This window comes from Rhipicephalus microplus, chromosome 3, assembly GCF_043290135.1.
Source record: "Rhipicephalus microplus isolate Deutch F79 chromosome 3, USDA_Rmic, whole genome shotgun sequence".
In the NCBI taxonomy this organism is placed as follows: domain Eukaryota; kingdom Metazoa; phylum Arthropoda; class Arachnida; order Ixodida; family Ixodidae; genus Rhipicephalus; species Rhipicephalus microplus.
In genome coordinates this window covers 75,578,475-75,597,702 of record NC_134702.1, presented here as the reverse complement: position 1 = coordinate 75,597,702, position 19,228 = coordinate 75,578,475, and the positions used below count along the sequence as shown (strand labels likewise).

Sequence of the window (19,228 nt, the reverse complement as noted above, 5' to 3'; positions counted from 1 at the left end):
TAACTTCGCTGAACAAGCAACTTTTCACAAACATTTTTTGCAAGGCAACACACGTTTGCTTTCTGTAAGGATCTCTAAATGTGTACTTGCAATTTTGTAAAATATTTGCTTTATCGATGCGTGTTTCTAACGATTTCACACCTTGTTACTGTAACGTACAAGTTTTTCTCACTCGTATGTTTGTCAGCTGTGAGAACTGCACAAAAAGAACAATAAAAGATTACAAGCACAAGCCGTTGATCTAGTAAAACCTCAAAATAATCCTGTTACCACATGTGTGAAGCAAGTGGACGTTCTTTAATGTGTCAATATTATTTCAATAAAACTGCAAACATAAGCGTAGCTAAACAAATCCCAACTTCAGACTATGCTAACAGATGAAGATTGCCAGAACCTAAATAATTACCTGTTGGTGCGGTGCAATCAACTTTTCACTAAATACTTTTACAAAAGTTAACTATTGCCGAAGTTCATGGCGCTGTTTTTGAATATGTGAATGAAAAGGTTAAAAACACACCTAGTGAAATCTATTTCTTCTGGCTTGAAAAGTTTACTAAAAGCCTGAATTATTCAAATGTCATTTCAGAAATTTCCTTTTCTGCAAAATCATTCACTTGCAGGACAAGAAAACTTGTGGTACAATACTAGAATGCTAACGCATAAATTTATCTTGTGGGTGCATTTACGCCTTAGCATTTTTATAATGCCGTTAAGTGTTGCGAACCTAAGTGTGGTGGCGAACCGTGACTCCTATTGTTGTGTGCCGCACTTGTAAAAAGAAAAGTAGTTTTGGTATAGCGTAAGATAAGTCTATAACCTTGTACATTTCACACAATACCTTTAAAATTCTCGCTTGGTTGCCGTATTTCTGGGTAAGTAATTGCAGGCACTGTTTAGCTGAATATACAATATATATCGGCTTTCTCAGGGATGTCGCGTTTCAAGGTCCTCAGTTTTCTCTTCCTAACGTCTGTGATCATCCTTATGTAAGTACTAAAGAAATTCCGGACATTATGAAAGGGACAATCTGAAAGCCTAGCCAGATTCAGTTCTCCTTTTGGATTCGTTGACGGCATCGGTTTAATGAAATAATCTATCCTGAATCAAATTGCTATAAGTGAAGTAGGGTTTGTTAGCAAAACGTAGAACGAATTGTACAACTCTTGTGCTCTAATACGAAATTAAATTATGGTAAAACTCTAGAGTATTTGGTCTTTGACGTGCCTCGGCGTTTTTATTGTGAGGAAAATGTCACACTCAAGGCGAGATAAAGTACACCGTGACATTATCGACATCTCACTTTGGTGGAATCGCTGATGTTGTAGGGCTTTGTAAGAACATTTCGAGTCGAATTTTTAATATATAGCAATCTGCGAATCTGATATTCGTAAAAACGCTTATCGTTGTAACAAAGCGCAGGAACAGGCTGAGATGCTGACCTGTCAGCCGTTGCGCATACTGAGAACCGACGTAGTGGCGTCTCATGATCTGCAAAGCGTGAGCATTTGAATAAAAAACTGTCGCTGCCGTGCCAGAATGCAGCTTTCAAAAAGTGCGGCAAAGCGGAGCGGTATCAGTCTTTTCAGGAGGCATGGGTTGAGCAGTATCGACGTGAGAAAAACAAAGATTGCACGTGAAAGTGAACAAGCCCAGTGAAAAAAGAACGACACTACTGTGCATTGCTGACTCGGCGCTCAATGGCAGCCGAATACATAAACACTCCCGTACCGAAACAAAGCTGAATTCGCCCCCCTCCCGGATACAAACATTTGAAGGCACAGCAGCTTACCTACCATCAGTCATATTGATTTCTTGTCTCTAGTATGAATGGATCGCAAAATTCAAACTTATAACTCATTTGATACCGGTGTTACCATACGTACACCCGTTTCCTGACAGAATATTTTAATTTATCAAGCTTTATAAGCCATCCAGAATAACAGTAGTATACCTCGCGATAGCTTAGGCGACCCCCTACAGATAACGCCAGGCCGAAGTTTTCTACGTTTCTTGGGGAGGCACTAAAAGAGGCGCGAATTAGTGGTTCTACATTTCATGGCATCAGCATGCAACGTTTCTTCGGTGAAATGGATTTTTTTTGCATTATTACTTTTTCAATAGCATGACGCACATTATCCTTAGGATCACCTGCACTGCGGGATCTCCTGTTAAAATGTTAAACAGATTAATCAATGTCTCCCTTGCCAACAAGCGTGTTATTTCACGTGTTACCATATGGTCACGCTACAATTTTTAGTTCCGTATTTTGTTCAAGTTTATTACATCGTTTTGCACGTCTCGTAGGTTGATTTTGCGGCACTTGTAGGCCAATTTACTATATGCCCAGGTTTAGTTTGAAGGTTATGGCTAGAATATCGCAAGAGAACGATAAGTATTGGACATCCACATTTACTAGCTATCGGAGGCTACCATATAGTTTGATTATATGTCAAATGTGATGATTCCGGTTCTCTCATGTGAAATTCGAGTAATACAAAGAATAAGTCTTGGATTTTCACATCGCCAAACCGCAATATGACTTTGAGGGACGCTGCAGAAGAGGGCTACGGAAATTTCGCCGCCTGAAGTTCTGTACACCTCAATCATAGACAGCCTTATAAGCAGCTTAGAGCAGGCACTAAACATGTGTTTGCTGATGACCCTCGCGAAGGTGGATGCGCCTGTGATGACAATGAAGCATAGCATGAAAAGTGAGGCGAGGGATAATCAATCTAATTATATTGTCAGGGGTCCGTGACGTGGCCAAAGACAGAAAACTTCGTGTTGGGATTTAACTGTTTATTTGGGCGAACCTGTGCCCGGTAAAGGGGAAGTCTAATTACAGCAGCAGTCTTGCACAGATAGCAGTCTCGGACTGATAGCGGCGAACGCAGCGTCGGCCTTCGATCAACAACTGACAGGCGGCGAAGCGCGTCGGCATTTATACCCTTGCTGTCGAATGTTCTAGCGTTATCGCTGGCGGTGGCGTAGGTTCCAGAACAATCTGTACTCTGTATACAATCTGTATAAAATCTGTACCGTTCGCACAGTGGGCGTAATCTTATCGAAATGATCTACTACAGTCCAGAACCCTCTCGAAACCTGCAGGCGCGGCTTGCGCCGAGAATCGTGCGGTGCTTCGGAACGATAACAAAAACTTGTGAAATGGAACGTGGCATTGCCCCCCTCTGAAAAAAGGCATCGTCCCGATGCTTTAACTAAAGATGAAGGTACAATAATAATGCAAGAAAGTACAATGAATAAATTACAATACAACAATAATACAAAAAAACACTGTTTCAGTTTGTTAACGTGCATGAAACGGCTTGAGGCGCGCGACATGCACGACTTCAGGTCGCGATCGGCGTCGTTGAGAGTTCGTGATGCCGTCGGGGACAACCTCGTAATCAAGTGGGCCGAGACGTCGAACCACCTTGTACGGTCCGAAGTACCATCGCAGAAGCTTTTCACTTAGTCCACGTCGGCGTATCGGCGTCCACACCCAAACACGTTCACTGGGCTGGTATTCCACAAAGCGTCGTCGAAGGTTGTAATGGTGGCTGTCGGTCGTCTGTTGATTCTTGATACGAAGACGCGCAAGTTGTCGGGCTTCTTCGGCGCGTTGAAGGTACTCACTCACATCGAGGTTTTCTTCGTCTGTGACGTTGGGTAACATGGCATCGAGCGTCGTTACCGGGCTCCTTCCGTAGACCAATTTGTATGGAGATATCTGCGTCGTCTCCTGCGCCGCCGTGTTGTATGCGAAGGTCACATACGGAAGAATGGTGTCCCACGTCTTGTGTTCGACATCGACGTACATTGACAGCATGTCGGCGATCGTCTTGTTAAGCCGCTCGGTGAGGCCGTTGGTCTGTGGGTGGTACGCTGTCGTCCGGCGGTGGTTTGTTTGGCTGTATGCCAAGATCGCTTGAGTTAAGTCGGCAGTGAATGCCGTTCCTCTGTCGGTGATAAGGACCTCCGGGGCGCCGTGACGTAGGACGATATTTTCGACGAAAAACTTAGCTACCTCGGATGCTCTGCCTTTTGGCAGGGCTTTTGTCTCGGCGTAGCGGGTGAGGTAGTCGGTAGCTACCACGATCCACTTGTTTCCGAAAGCCGACGTCGGGAACGGCCCCGGTAGGTCCATACCAATCTGCTGGAAAGGTCGGCAAGGTGGATCAATTGGCTGCAGAAGTCCCGCTGGCCTTGTCGGCGGTGTCTTGCGTCGCTGACAGTCCCGGCATGTCCTCACGTAACGAGTGACGTCGGTGGTAAGACGTGGCCAGTAGTACCTTTCTTGTATCCTCGCGAGCGTGCGGGAAACACCGAGGTGCCCTGCCGTCGGATCGTCGTGCAGGGCCTGCAGGAGTTCTGGTCGCAGTGCTGAAGGCACCACAAGGAGGTACTTAGCTCGAAGCGGTGAAAAGTTTTTCTTTTGTAGAAGACCGTTTCGTAGAAAGAACGACGCAAGTGCGCGCTTGAATACCTTCGGGACTTCGGCGGTCCTGCCTTCGAGGTATTCTATTAGGGGTTTAAGTTCCGGGTCGGCCCGCTGTCGTTCAGCGAAGTCGTCGGTAGTTATCGTTCCCAAGAAGTAGTCGTCATCCGAGTCGTCGGGTAGCGGTTGGTCGACAGGCGCACGAGAGAGACAGTCAGCGTCGGAGTGTTTTTTGCCGGACTTGAAATTGACAGTAATGTCATATTCTTGAAGTCTCAGGCTCCATCGTGCGAGGCGACCTGAAGGGTCCTTCAAAGTGGCTAGCCAACACAAAGCGTGGTGGTCGCTCACAACTTTGAAGGGCCTGCCGTAGAGGTAGGGGCGAAATTTTGACGTAGCCCAGATGATGGCGAGGCACTCCTTTTCTGTTGTGGAATAATTTGCTTCTGCTTTGGATAGCGATCGGCTGGCGTAACTAATAACCCTTTCAAGTCCGTCAGCCCTCTGCACAAGAACGGCGCCAAGACCTACGCTGCTTGCGTCAGTATGTATTTCTGTCTCGGCGAATTCGTCGAAATGGGCAAGTAACGGAGGCGTCTGGAGGCGATGTTTGAGCTCCTGGAAAGCGTGTTCCTGTGGCGTTTCCCACTTGAACTCCACGTCGGCCTTGGTAAGGTTAGTGAGAGGATCGGCGATGCGGGTGAAGTTTTTCACGAACCGCCTAAAATAGGCGCACAGGCCCAGAAATCGGCGCACGGCCTTCTTGTCAGTGGGCGGCGGGAAGTCGGCGATGGCGGCTGTTTTCCGTGGATCGGGACGAACTCCAGACTTGCTGATAACGTGCCCCAGAAACAAGAGCTCCTCATACGCAAATCTGCACTTTTCTGGCTTCAGTGTGAGTCCGGACGTTTTGATGGCTTGAAGTACAGCTTCAAGGCGCCGAAGATGCTCGTCGAAACTCGAGGAAAACACAACGACGTTGTCCAAGTACACAAGGCAAGTCTGCCACTTCAATCCTGCCAGTACTGTATCCATAACGCGTTGAAAAGTTGCAGGCGCTGAGCAAAGACCAAAGGGCATCACCTTAAACTCGAAGAGGCCGTCCGGTGTTATAAACGCCGTCTTCTCTCGGTCTCTTTTGTCGACTTCGATTTGCCAATAGCCAGTCTTGAGGTCCATTGACGAGAAGTACTTGGCATTATGGAGCCGATCAAGTGCGTCGTCTATTCGTGGGAGAGGATACACGTCCTTTCTTAAGATTTTGTTCAGGCGGCGATAATCGACGCAGAAACGTAGGGTCCCATCCTTTTTCTTCACTAACACCACGGGGGATGCCCACGGACTCTTTGACGGCTGGATAATGTCATCTCGCAGCATTTCATCAACTTGTCTCTTCATTGCCTCACGTTCTCGCGTCGAAACCCTGTACGGACTCTGACGGAGTGGTCTGGCATTTTCTTCGGTTATGATTCGATGTTTCGTGATTGGGGTCTGCCGAATTTTCGATGACGACGAAAAGCAATCTTCGTATTGCAGGAGCAGGGCCTCGAGCTGTTCTTGCTTATCGTTCGGAAGTCTGGGATTGACGTCGAAAGCTATGGGAGGGGCTTGGTTCCTCTGAGCAGCTTCCGCAGAATCGGCGAGGGCGAAAGCACTGGTGGCTTTGACAATTTCTTCGATGTATGCGACCGTTGTTCCTTTGTTCACATGTTTGTACTCATTGCTGAAATTCGTGAGCATAACCATTGCTTTGCCTCCCCGCAGCTCTGCTATTCCTCTTGCGACGCAAATATTTCGAGTGACCAACAGATGCTGACTGCCTTCAACGACGCCTTCCAAGTCAGGTGATTTAGGAGCGCCGACTGAAATAATGACGCTTGAGCGAGGCGGAATGGTGACTTGTTCTTCCAGCACATTCAAGGCATGGTGTCCTGACGGCGTGCGCGGCGGTAGTGCTTCTTCTGTGGATAACGTTATCGACTTTGTTTTTAGGTTGATGACAGCACCATGGAGGCATAAGAAGTCCATGCCAAGGATGACATCTCTCGAGCAACGCTGTAGGACTACGAAGTCTGTAGAATAAATATGGCCATTAATGGTGACTCTCGCTGTGCAGATTCCTGCAGGCGTTACGAGATGACCTCCGGCTGTGCGGATCTCAGGGCCTTTCCAAGCTGTCCTAACTTTCTTTAACTTCGTAGCGAACGACCCACTGATGACAGAATAGTCGGCTCCAGTATCGACGAGAGCGGTCACACTGTGGCCGTCGATAAGAATGTCGAGGTCGCTAGTTCGCCGTCTCGCATTACAGTTAGGGCGTGGCGTCGGGTCACGGCTGCGTCGGCTTGTTCCGCTGCTTCCATGTTGCGTCGTCAGGCCACCTTCGGTAAGTGAGCTTTCGCCGTCAGGGCTTTGCCTGGTTGGCGTTGTGTTCCGAAAGCTCCGTCGCGGCGTCGTCGTCGTCGGAGGATCTTCGGTAGTTCGTCGCACAGCAACCGCACCTCCATCGGTTGCTGCCCTTAGTTTCCCGGATACGGGCTAGGAGACCGGCCCCGCGTTGGGCCAGAGTACTGCCGGGTGCGGTGACATGCGGCGGCTGGGCGACGGCGAACGGGAAGGACTTCGTGGTGTCCATTGACTTCGTGGAGTCAGGCGACGATTATACTGTCTGGTGCGCATGTCCAGCGTTTTTTCGATGGTGGTTGCCTCGGATACAAATTCTTGGACGGTGTTCGGTGGATTCCTGATTAGTCCCGCGAAGAGCTCCTGTTTGACCCCTCGCATGAGGAAACGAACTTTCTTTTCCTCAGGCATGTCTGGGTCAGCGTGACGGAATAGGCGGGTCATCTCCTCTGTGAAAATTCCAACCTTTTCGTTTGGTAGCTGAACCCGGGTCTCGAGTAGAGCAGCGGCCCTCTCTTTGCGAGCGACGCTTGCGAACGTTTGAAGAAATGCGCTGCAGAAGACATCCCACGTTCGGAGCGTGGACTCCCGATTCTCTAGCCAGGTCCTTGCGGTGTCTTCCAGGTAGAAGTACGCACGACGGAGCTTTTCTTCGTTGTCCCAGTGGTTGAGGGCGGCCACGCGGTCGTATGTTTCTAGCCAGGTTTCCGGATCTTCAAACGATGAGCCATGGAACGTTGGTGGTTCCCTGGGTTGATGAATGACGATCGCGGGCTGGGACACTCCGGTTGTCATTGTCACTGCACTCGAGGTTATGGTCTTGGTCTTCCGCGCCTTGTCTTGTAGCAGGCCGTACTCCGGTGGGAGACCTTGCTGTCGGCGGCTCGTTCGCTGCTCTTGGTTGGCGTCGGTGTCTTCTTCGCGAAGGGGGCTGGGTTCACGGCTTGACGGGGGCGTCCGGTACATGAACGAAGCAGCACCTCCACCAGATGTCAAGGGGTCGTGACGTGGCCAAAGACAGAAAACTTCGTGTTGGGATTTAACTGTTTATTTGGGCAAACCTGTGCCCGGTAAAGGGGAAGTCTAATTACAGCAGCAGTCTTGCACAGATAGCAGTCTCGGACTGATAGCGGCGAACGCAGCGTCGGCCTTCGATCAACAACTGACAAGCGGCGAAGCGCGTCGGCATTTATACCCTTGCTGTCGAATGTTCTAGCGCTATCGCTGGCGGTGGCGTAGGTTCCAGAACAATCTGTACCGTTCGCACAGTGGGCGTGATCTTATCGAAATGATCTACTACAGTCCAGAACCCTCTCGAAACCTGCAGGCGCGGCTTGCGCCGAGAATCGTGCGGTGCTTCGGAACGATAACAAAAACTTGTGAAATGGAACTTGGCAATATGCTCACGTGTTGGAGATGAAAGCCTTGACACGGTCTTACCTTCATGTACGCAAAAAACAAAACTTCCTCTTTCTATTGCAGTTACCCGACATAACTGCTTCACAGGAATACTGACCATATGAATGTTAATGCAGGCCCATACTGGATTACAACACTAAGGAAGAAAAAACCTATTGCATAGCGATTCATCAAAAAAGGTGGAGGCGAAGGACATTTATTTTGCGAAGTAGCCGTAAGCAACGTGTGGTGCTTACTCGAAGCACATGATTCAACGTCTTTGAGCTTCAATTCCGAACGTAAATCTCTCAAAACTACCAGATGAGGTGAGATAACAAGCGAAAATAAACTGGCGTCAAGCAACATCGCTGCTTGTGGAAAGGGCTTCTCTGGTGCACATTTTGATTGACAAAACCGTGCACTTCGTTGGAACTGTTCCTAATAACAAAATGCGCCGGCGCGAGAACTCCAACAGCACGGTGACTATACACAGTGCAGTAAATGTGATGTCAGCGTATGCATCCACTGCTTCATAACATTCCCAATCAGAATCCCTAAATTCCTAAATTCACTTTTGTGACGAATGAATGGATGAAAGAACTTTATTAAGGTGCAATAGGTAGTACTAATGTCATAGTCCTAAGCAGGCTGCTCCCACGCTGGGACCGAAAGGCCCAGCCTTTAAGCAGATTCGCAGGCCCGTTGGACTGCCCATAAATATTTCTCGAATGTATTACAGCGCAAAGCTTCGTCCCATCAGTCTTCAGTGTTTTCCTTGTCGCTTCGTAACGCGGAGCAGCGCAAGACCATATGAGCAAGATCTGTGGTGTCATGGCATTTATCGCATATTGTAGCAACACATTACTCAGAAAAAGCATAACTGTGATATTGTCCTTCAGTTCGTTGGAGTTTCTTTTTGGTTATCCCTAAATTAATTTTTTTGTGATGTGTCAAGGCCAGATGTGTAATTTAACGTTTTTCCACATTTGCAGTAGTCTAAGAGCCCAGCGTGAAGATATGGTCACGGGACATATCTTGTAAACTAAACCTTCATTCACAATGAAATTTTCAGGCTATTATGCATGCTTAGATATGATTAAAATCGCATCGGTTTTCAGGATACCGATAAAAAAAGAAACTGATACCTAATAATTAAAAACGCACTTTCAGCTTGCATTTTGTTCAAGAAATGATATCACACTCTGTACGCGAGTGGCGTGTGTATGCTGTCAACAACTCCGTTCAGGAAAGAAAAAAAAGCCGAACTTCGCATTTTTTTCAAAACTTCGCGAAACTTCTCTTGTATATTTGTTAGCAATTACAGAGTTCACTATATTTTGATGCATATGACAAGTGCATCGGGTCGTACAGGTACAAAACACTTTTAGATGCAAGCGCATCATGAATGCAAGCAAACCCCAAGGGCAACACTGGGTAAACTGGTGTGCGCACAAAAAAACAGACAAACGACAGCAGAGAAGAGACAGGGACAAGCGCAGACTTTCAACTAAATTTAATTCTTCGTCAACCTTCAATTTACAGTCGCACAGAACATAGTCAAGTGGTCACGAGGACAGAACCTAATAGTTTACAACAGGCCACGCAAAAAATGACGCTCACTATCAAAAAGTCTCGGCAGTCGCTGAAGTGCTTCTGCGTGATGCCAAAGCAGTCCGTTCCAGCGGGAACCCTGGCCTGCGTCGCAGGTGGCGTCCGGAGGTGATGCCTTATATGCATCGCATTTCCCACAACCTCAAAAAGATAGCGAGTAGACACGGTGTGCCGATCGTGTTCTCCGCCCCACGTAAGTTGGCTGGACTTTGTCCCAGAATCTTCCCTGGCGAGAAGAGATCCGGTGGTTGCGGAAAGAAGCACGCGTTTGTGTATGTGAAATGTGCGACGGGCGTTGTCTACGAAATACCGCTGTCTTGTGGGAAATTTTACGTGGGTCATACGGGGCGTTGCGTGAACGACCGTGCAAGGGAACATGAGCTGTCACTTAAAAATAACGGGATCACGCATTTGCCCGCGCATTGCAAAGCTTGCACGTGCTCACCGATTTTCTCGGAGATTAGGATTTTGGGTCGGAGTGCTGATACCACAGCCCGGGAACTGATGGAAGCGTTTTATATTTCTGCTAGAGGCAATACCTGTGTTAGTGATACATCCATTTCGCTTTTTGATAGTGAGCGTCATTTTTTGCGTGGCCTGTTGTAAACTATTAGGTTCTGTCCTCGTGACCACTTGACTATGTTCTGTGCGACTGTAAATTGAAGGTTGACGAAGAATTAAATTTAGTTGAAAGTCTGCGCTTGTCCCTGTCTCTTCTCTGCTGTCGTTTGTCTGTTTTTTTGTGCGCACACCAGTTTACCCAGTATTATGAACCAACTCGCCCAGCTACAAGTTTTATTGAACCCCAAGGGCAAACGTGCATTACATATTTTTGTTTATATTTAAGACATTTTTTATACAAAGCACGGATGAGATAAGGCAGTTATCGTGGAGGAGCACAGAGAAGAGAGTTCTCTGTTTTCCGCAAAAAATATATAGAGAGAGATGCTTGAATCTTGAGAATAAAGTGCACTTGTATTATTTTTTAGTTGTTTAACAAGAAATAGAATCAGATGACGAATAAAAATCTGTATTTTCGCACCATTTGTAGTCAAAACATTTGGTATGTAAAAGAATAAAGCTTGCGCACACTTTAAAAATGTTTTGAGGAAAATAAAGCAGAGTACGTATTGCTTAACAGAGGATGGTACATTGTTTGTCCTAGTGAGAAATAGTGAAGTCCGAGACGCTTTCGGTAGAGTCATCAGTCCTTGGGAGAATTCAAAGCTTCATGATTACTTCATTTGATTACTAAACTTTTATCTTTGTTTTTCCTCAGCCTAAGTTCACTTCTCGAAATGTAGTTGAGTTGTGGATGAAGGCTACTTGCTGCACTCTAGGCGGGCGAGCTTGCATCGGCTGCTGTTCTTTCATATGCTTTCAGCTGATACTTTGCAGATTCGCCTCTGTTTCTTATTTATTCATGTGACACAGTTTCTCCACAGAATAAACATTATACCAAATTTTTGCGGGCATATGTCAAGTTTTCGCCATTATTGAGTATTTTAACTCGTGCTATGTTGGCGCTCAGTTTAGCCGCCCGAGTGAGACTCTCGAGGACGCCACTCGAAATGATGGTCTTCAGCGAAGAAATTTCCAGATAGGAGTATGAAGCCTCCGACTAAATTGTTTTCCATTAGCGAAGGAGCAGCGTCAGCATTTGACACATGGCGACAGCCCTGGTCCCATTGCTGGTAATACTGCCACCCACCCAGCGCAACACAAAGAGCCGATAAATAAGCTCATCGCCACGCCACGAGTGCCCAAATTGCCTATTACTTGCAGGTTGTTGTCCAATACAAGGGACGCACAGCGTAAGTCTAATAAACGTTACTCAGTCTGCTTGTTTCAGCCCGTCACTTATGATGTTAATGATTGGGTCAACGGCAGACAGATAGACAGACAATGAACTTTATTGTATACCTGAGGGGTGACTCAGAAAGTCCCGTTACGAAGAAACAGCCGCTGTGGACAGCTCCCATGTCGGGACGGGTGGGCCGTGCCTTACCGTCACGTCACGGGCCCTCTGGACAGCCCATATAGCTAAATGGTGAAGTCTGCGCTCTATAGCGCCTTCTAACACTCTGCTTCTGTGGTGACATGATCGTTGTGCTGCAACGACGTACACCACAAGGGCATCTTATCTAAAGTTCAGAAGGTATCTCCACGATCCGTACCATCAGGCTCGTAGGAGTCCACGTATAGGGAGGTCAGAATACTCACGGCCACGCTCTCGCATGAATACATGGGATAGCTGCATGGGAACTTTCGTACCCTCCTCACCTGTACCAGATGGTTCAGGTAATTATGGGACAGGACCCAGGTTGCAACATTGGAAGGGTGGATTGATTGGTTGATATGTGAGACTTAACGTCCCGCACCGCGATATGATTATGAGACACGCCGTAGTGGAGTGCTCCAGGAATTTTGACCACCTGGGGTGCTTTAACGTGCGCCCATATCAGAGCACACGGGCCTACAGCATTTCTGCTTCCACCGCAAATGCAGCCGCCGCAGCATGGATTCGATCCCACGACCTGCGGGTCAGCAACCGAGTACCTTAGCTACTAGACCACCGCGGTGGGGTATTGGAAGGGTGGAAAACTGAGGACTGGAGAGCTTGGCGTGAGACGATGGGTATAACCTCCGGCTGAGCTCCTGAACTTATAGTAATTCATCACTCTGTTAAATGTCTGGAGAGAGTTATTGACAAGCTCCGTGACTGGAAAAGCGAGCACCGCTTTCCCGGCGCGGAGGGTAAGTTCATGCGCGTAGACGTAGGCCAGCCACTTTACGTTGGGAACAATGAGAGAGACCTTTGGCTCCATATGAGAAGATTATAATGTGACTACGTGGAGGGTGACGCTCCTGCCACAAAGCAGGGAGGAGGCCTCTGTTGAGACCGAACCCGAGGTTGAAGTCCTCAGAGATGTCCGAGAACGAGTAAATATTTCTGGGTTGCTTTCGTCCTAGAAAGTGAGGGACCCCGCCACCTGCTCTGGCAGCAGAGACGACAAGCCCCGAAGCGAAGCAGTGTTTTGAAGGTTGTCCCTGTGTGACATGTTCGTGAAGTAAAGCTAGTCGGACTAGCCGTGAAACGTTAATCACAGATATGAGAACGAGATGTGTAATTTGCATATAAATGAGTCTATAATTGCATACGCAAAATACAAGAAAAGGAAACACTGAGCTGAACAAAATTTGAACTAACACGCGTCTATCAGATGGAAATTCGATCTAGCTCTCCTTAACGAGGGGAAACCTCTACGAGTCTAAACACCTACGAGTTCATTCCTTAAAGTTGTCGGGAGAGTCCGGACGCACGAGGAGAGCGGTGCGGCTCACCAGTAGTTTATGCACTTGAACAGTTCAGTGAGGAGGACGCAGTGGTGGGAGTGCACAAGCTCGGGCCCATAACCCGACAGTTCGACAGCACCAAAGACACTGAGGGGCTCGAAACCCAGGTCTGCTGGGTGCCAGCGCAGGATTCTACCACTGAGCTACGCCAGTGCTTGTGACTTGTCTGCAAAACAAGCACCAAAGACACAGTGAGGCTCGAGCCCGGGTCCGCTGGGTACCAGCCCAGTATTCTATCACTGAGCTAAGCAGGTGCATGTGATTTGTTGGTAAACTTGACATGGCAGACTTGATGTTGCAAAATCATTCGCGTTAATACGACTTATAAAGCGTTCTGAAACAGCGAAAGAACAACCATTCGTCGCACAATGCGAATAGCTAAACGAGTGGGCCGACCAATCATCCAACCCATTACAACAGCCTGTTCTTGTTCCCCTAATAACAGTGACGCATACCCACTTCAGCCATCATTCCTTATCGTCGTCAGCCACTGCATGAACAATCGGCACTAAATTCCTTGCAAGTGTTTAGCGGATACGACGCTTCTAAGAGGAATGAAGAAAAATAGCATAGCAAATGCCAACCTACTACGCAAATAAAGTTATTCTTAATGACCTAGTGGATATCAAGCCAGTGTGCTTGCAATAATTACCCAATGAGTGTTTCGAAAAGGCTCTGAAAGGCCGCTTTTTTAACTTTCGCTGTGACTGTGCCGCGGCTTCTGGGCAGGCCTGGCGGTTTTTTTAGCTTTATTTTAGCTCTCTAAGGCTCCACCTCCAAGAGCATGAACAAGGACAAAGCCGTTGGTTATGACACACTATAACACACTCAAAATTTATTAATAGTTGAAGCGAAGAAGTATATATTAAAATAAAACATTTCATAAAACGATGACTGCACACGGCAAACGCTCGTTATCAACACAAAATGCAAGTTCGCTGACCTAAACTAAATTATAAAGCTGGAACCCGAGTGAGCGGCGGAGAGGAGAAAAGTGCGAGCAGTCTTCTAGTCGGTTACCATTCACGCGTACTTTCTCCTTTTAGAAGGGAAGCTCCTCTCAGTCTAATCTTGTGTCGCGTCAGGCGTAACCGGCAGTATCTCCCGAACAGTATAATAAAGAGCGCTATTTCATAGAAATACATAATGTAATACAGAGAAATAGAGACAACGCACGTACGCAGTGCCGGCTGTTCTATTCTGTTCTGAGCCAGTTGTGCACCCGCAATTCAGTTCTGCCTCTTCGTCTTCGGTAATCATATTCAGCCACACAGCGTCTATGCCCCTTGAAAATGAACTTGAAAAGCGTGACTTAACAGTTCTGCCAAAGCTGTCCTTTATTCAGACGAGAGGCGTGCACAGAAAAATTGCTCTTCCTGTATTTTTCCGCACTCGTTTCAGATGCAGGATAACCTACACGCCACGTGTTCTCACCCAGCCTTTCAGTGCTGATGAAAAGTTCTTCGTACTTTGGGTGAAGCTTTTAAAGATGATAGTCTTTCTTGGGAACCTTAACGCAAATATTTCTGTCTGTCTGTCTGTCTGTCTGTCTGTCTGTCTGTCTGTCTGTACTTTCATCTGTTTTAGCGCATATATATATATATATATATATATATATATATATATATATATATATATATATATATATATATATATATATGTATACAGGTCAACAAAGTCACACGTCATATTAGTAGAACAAAATCCTTTTTAGTGGCACGCACTCAGGTAATCTATGTTGGTGTCATGTAAGGTTACTGAGGGCCTCGCCACGCACGTGTCACCTGTATAGTCTATTATTAAAATATGCTTTCTTTCTTTCTCAAGCAATTTTGTCTTTCAATCTCGTGAACACTCTGGTCTTATATAGCAAGGGTGCAAAGCCGCACTCCCTGCAGTGTAACGAAAAATTTGAACAAGGTGCTCGCTGAAAGACGTCTTATGGTCTAACAATCTATTGTTTACACACCGGCCCGTCGGCCTGGCATAGCTCTTTCCACAGGTTAGTGGCGTATCATAAGCTACTGTTTTGGCCCACTCGACCAGTTTATCACGGTGCTTGATGTCGCACTCACACACCCGCTCGCTCTGTCTAGATACCTTTATACCCACAGCTACACAAATCCGGCCAAGCTTGTTTGCAGCAAAAAAAAAAAACCACGCTATATACATCCAAACCTGTCTCGAACTTTCTTCAGCCTATGGGAAACCCCGTGAACCTACGGAATGCTTACAAAAGCAGCCCCTTCCTTCCGTCTTACTCGGCTTATGCCCCGTGCTTCCAACCTCAACCTTTGCAAGATCCTTTCATTTAGGACTTCTAATTGGCGATCTGAAAAACCTAGACCGCCGAAGCCTCTCAATCTACTGTACAAAACTCTCTTGCATGCGGTGTGGGCACGACTTCTTGAGGGACGCTCCCAGACGGGCCATCGCAACACCTATCTTTACTATTTTAGAAATACCGGAAGTGAAATCAATGATAGGTTTAATACTACGGGAGGGGGGGGGGGGGGTACAATCAACATACGCGGCTGCCTTCGAAAGATATGCTCAAATCTATGAACTGTATGGAACTTTTGTTGGAAACCTCACAGGGAAACTTCAGCCCCGACCCCAACTCATTGCAAATCTTGAAAACATCGGTCTTAGTACATACACACCGACAGTCCTCAACAAAAAAAAATGTAATCATCCACATATCTGAAGGCCTTCACAACCAATGAATCTAATGCAGTCTATAGGCGATGGTCAACAACACTCAAAAAGATTTCACTCAAAATTGACAAGAACCTTGACCCAATGCAAACCCCGACCTATGAGTGTAAAAGCACCCGTTCTAACCAATAGCAATAGACGCCAGGTACACTGACAGGAGCTAAAGGAAGGAACTCTTAGGTGCGCCGCGTCTGTCCTTCTCTCATTTTTTTTTCGTGCCATAGGCTCATTAAAAATGAACCAACTCGACCAACAAGTCACTCTGCTGTATTGTGTGTTTGTCTGGCCTAACGACACCCTAAACGACACCAAACGATACCCTAAACAGTTAACCGCGTCCGACGTGCCCACCAATATCGCTCAAGTTTTAGCGTTCATAATTATGCGATTGTCAAATGAAAATCGATAAACACGCATATCTGAGGCACCATAACAACACTTCAATATCTGTTTGTGTCTTTATACTAGAAAAGGCATACATAAGTTATTCTAAAAACCATAGCGCTTATCCCTCTGCACTCGTAATGAAACGCTTGCACGAAAAGGCAAGTGTTTCCAACGCCTTGCCAAGACGACACGATGGCGGCACCTACCCGTCACCTTGAGTTCTACACCTTATCGAATGGAAGACGGGCGCGCACGCCGAGCGCTTCGTTTTCTAAGATAACTGCCGAGTAGCGCTCATGTCTCACGTGTGACGTGACTGGATGCGCTCATTCACCTCCACTGCATGCTCGAGGCATTCTGATGAAGCGCTTCCAGAATACCATTCACCAATTTTCTTGCGCAAAATATCAAATACACGTTTTGTTCACTTTCTCCAGACGCAACACTATCGTCTTTCGATGACATTTGTAGTCTAACAAAATGATACGAGGTCAATTTTTTTCCTGGTGATTGCGTACACCGCTGAGCCCATACTTTGCATTCATCTTTGTATGAGGGGGCTGGTTAGTGGCGATGGTTATAGTAGCGTTTTCGGGCCTCTTGCGTGCTCGCAGCTGACTTGCATCCCATATCCCGAATGAAGCAGTAGCTGGTCTGTCGTAAAACCATGCATTCGACATTCAAGAGGGGAGGGGGGCTCAAATTTTTGTCAGCAGTGAATATTTCAATCTGGTCATGGACAACTACTTAAGGTGAAGTTGCTATAGTAACCTGCAATGCTGTGATATTCGCATATGCGGCTGCTTGCAGGTGATTACCGCCGTTCGCTTCATTTGGTGTGTTTTTTGCAGTAAAGAGCGAGTAGTGGCATTAGGTCCGGTTGCACCTTGTCAATAAAAGGCCCTGAAACACTTTTTGAAGTAACCGTAGAATGGATTACCTAAAATAGCTTATTCCCTAATAAATTCAACGCCGCAATCAATTGAAGGAACCGTCCAGTACAAGCAGACTTACAAAGAATTGTTGCTGGCTGCAATCGCATTTTCTCTTTTCTCGTCCCGGTGAAAGCGCTGCATGCAAAGCACGGGGGGATAGCAGGGGCATAGAAAATACGGAACGTGTGCCTCGCGACGTTGAGTACTTTTTTTTCCTTCAAATACACGGCTTTTTCCGTGCGATCGCATACACAAGCGTGAACAAGTCGCATCCTCCCGCGGCCATCCTCGTAACGACGGAGTGCACTACGTTAAAATCAGCCAACGGCTCCTAGATGGCCTTCTACGCGCGTTTTTGAGCGACTTCAGTATTTTCTCGAAAGAAGAGAAAGCAATTTTAGATTACTTTGATAATATATTGTGAATTCAAGGCCACGTGCTGTGCTATAACATTTGGCTCGCGTGTTCTCGGGAGCCTCTCCTACCGATCAGCAGCGTTCTTTGACCTTGCTCAAAAAGTGTCGCAGGGATCCCTTAAGCCGTTCGCTCGGGAATGGTATGCCGAGGTGAAATGATGTTTAACACCACCCTGCCAGAAGTATAGAGTTCACGACTACGGTATGTAGTTGGCTTGTCTAAAATGATCTTTTTTAAGTAGGCCGTGCTTCCTTGAAAACCATCCCGCAGAAATTTCTTCAGGAAGCCACTTGCGAAAAAGGGCACCACATAAACTTCCACAAACTCAATAAGTGGTCCACTGCGACTACTATATACTGGTTCTCTGAACAGTAGTTCGCAATGGGACGACGTGATCAAACTTGATGATGTTGAAAATATTTTCAGTGGGTGGAAGAGGCTTGGGTAGTCTCTATTTGCAACATGGGCGTGTGTTATGCTTTTGGCACACCTCGCAGCGTGCGACGTACGATTCTCGGCCACAAGAAACGTTCCGCGAGCTCCGGGAGAGTAGCCCGTCGCCCTATGTGGCTGCCTTCGGGGGCATCTTGAATTGGGTGCAATATTCCAAAATACAAGGTTGACGGAGCCACTAAAATGTGGCGTTCTTCATGGTTACTGGTTCACTGGGGTCGATAAAATGTTTTTCCGCTGAGGACAAAATGTGAATTGCTCTGCATGTGTTCTTCGAGCGACGTAATCACTTCTGTCACATCTCCATCGTGGAGCTGAGAGTTCGAACCTCCTGCTTTGAAAATCATATATAGCATTCCTTGACTTGGATGAGCTTTCTTCGCATAGGTTAGGCGACAGTGCTTCGCCAGCCTGGTTTGGCGCCCTTGCTCTATGCTTCCCGTCATAGGCGTAGTCTTGCCGTTAGATGATTCAGCGGGCGAACTTGCGCTTAATGTAATCCTTGGCGAACATCCATGAAATTGCGGTGTCGTCTGTCACCACCATGAACTTGCGGCCGAACAAATAGTGACGGAACTTCTCGTCGACGCTTTATTTCGTTTTAGTAGTAATAGCGTTTCGTGTCGGATAACTTGCGCTGGCGTAAGCTACGGCATGCTCTACCCCGCAAGGATTGCGCTTAAAGAGGACCGCTTCTAGACCAACTTGACTCCTGTCAGTGTAAACCTCGGTGTCTCACGTAACCTATAAGTGACTCAAGACAGGGCACTGTGCTAGACGGTGCTTTAGAACTAGAAAAGTGGCATCCTGTGAAGGGCCCTATATAGAAGTCGACACTTTCTTGAGAATATTTGCGAGTGGAGCTACTGTCAAGGTGAAGTTTGGAACAAGCTTGCACATGTATGATGCGACGCCTGAAAATTCCTTCAGCTGTTTAAAACTCGTTGGAAAAGGAATGTTTCTTATTGCTGGTGTTCTTTCAGGAAAAGGCTGAACATATAGTGATCTCGGGGAGCGAGCACACTTTAACGAAGGGAACGAAAAAGACACATCGACCGAGCAAAGTTGTAGGATATGCGAGCCAACCAAGATGATTATAAATGTGGCCTCG

At 46.9% G+C, this 19,228-nt stretch overlaps 1 long non-coding RNA gene across 1 annotated transcript in view; it reads left to right on the top strand.

The window, feature by feature from the left end:
- Positions 1–895: 895 nt before the first annotated feature.
- The window catches only part of LOC142803793 (uncharacterized), a 56,495-nt gene continuing 38,162 nt past the window's right edge, over positions 896–19,228 (top strand). Inside the window, exon 1 of the long non-coding RNA XR_012894292.1 lies at positions 896–986. This is a non-coding gene — a long non-coding RNA (uncharacterized LOC142803793). The remainder of the gene's footprint in view (positions 987–19,228) is intronic.